This window comes from Chrysochloris asiatica, unplaced genomic scaffold (genome assembly GCF_000296735.1).
Source record: "Chrysochloris asiatica unplaced genomic scaffold, ChrAsi1.0 scaffold00232, whole genome shotgun sequence".
NCBI lineage: Eukaryota > Metazoa > Chordata > Mammalia > Afrosoricida > Chrysochloridae > Chrysochloris > Chrysochloris asiatica.
Window position 1 is genome coordinate 4,114,904 of NW_006408750.1, and position 1,754 is coordinate 4,116,657.

The window sequence follows — 1,754 nt, forward strand, 5'->3', positions numbered from 1 at the left end:
AATTGAAGAATTTTACCCACTTCTTTAGTCTGACATTAATCAAACAGGCAATCAAGATGTATTGAAAATTACTGACATTGGAATACAAATATTGAAAACGAAGAAGAAGGATCAGTAGTTGGAAAATATGGCCTGGGTGATGGAAACAGTGATAGAGATTGCATGATAGAATTTTGCAAGATCAATGACTTCTTCATTGCAAATATCTTTTTTAAACAACATTAAAGACAGCTATACACATAGACTGCACCAGATGAAATACAGAGAAATCAAATTGCTACATCTATGGAAAGAGACTGTGGAAATGCTCCATATCATCAGCCAAAAAAAAAAGGCCAGGAGCAAGTTCAGACTAAAGCTGAAGAAAATTAAAACAAATCCACAAGAACCTAAATTAGATCTTGAACATATCCCACCTGAATTTAGAGATCATCTGAAGAACAGATTTGCTGCATTAGACATTAAAGACTGAAGAGTAGATGAGTTGTGGGATGACATCAAGAACATTAATACAGGAAGAAAGCAACAGGTCATTAACAATACAGAAAAGAAGGAAAAGACCAAAATGGATTTCAGAAAAGACTTGCTCTCCAGTGAAGATATGCTAAAGCAAATGAAAGGAATGAGGAAGTAAAAGAACTGAATAGAAACTTTCAAAGTACAGCTCGAGAAGACGAAAGGCAAGAATACGCTCAGCATCTCTCAAACTGAATGAACTGAAGAAAAAAATTCAAGCCTAACTTGGCAAATTGAAGGATTCTATGTAAAAAATAAATATTGAATGATGCAGAAAGTATTAAAAGACAATGGAAGGAACATAGAGGCAAAATACCAAAAAGAAATGGTGGATGATCAAAAGCCAGTCATACTGAAGGAAGAAGTCCAAGGTGCATTGAAGGCATTGGCAAATAACAAGGCACTGGGCATTGATGGAATACACAATGAAATCTTCGAACAAATTGATGTAGCACTGGAGGCACTCACTCATCTGTGCCAAGATATTTGGAAGACAAGTACCTGGCCAACTGACTAGAAGAGATCCATATTTGTGCCGATTTCAAGGAGAGGTGATCCAACAGAATGCAGAAATCATTAGACAACGTCATTAATATTGCATGCAAGTAAAATTTTGCTAAAGATAATACAAAAACAGCTCCAACCATAAATTGAGAGAACTTCCAGAGGTTCAAGCTGGATTCAGAAGAGGATATGGAACAAGGGATATCATTGCTAACATCAGATGGATCTTGGCTAAAATAGAGTTTACCTGTACTTTATTGACTACACAAGGCTTTCATTTGTTTGTATCATGACAAGCTATCAACAACATTGTGAAGACCGAATATTCTGGAACACTTAATTTTGCTTATGACAAACCTGTACATAGACCAACAGGCAGCTGGTCGAACAGAATAAGGGATATCCAAATGGTTTAAAATTATGAAAGGTGTGCACTAGGGTTGTAGTCTTTCACCATACTTAATCAATCTGTACGTTGAGCTAATAATCTGCAAAGATAGATTTTATGAAGAAAAACGAGGCATTAGGATTGGAGGAAGTCTCATAACAACCTGTGATATGCAGATGATACAACCTTGCTTGCTGAATGTGAAGAGGACTTAAAGTACTTACAGATGAAAATCAAAGACCACAGCCTTTGGTATTGGTTGCACCTCAATGTAAATAAAGCAAAAACCTTCAACACTGGACCAATAAGTAGTATCCATATAAACAGAGAGAAGATTGAAGTTGTC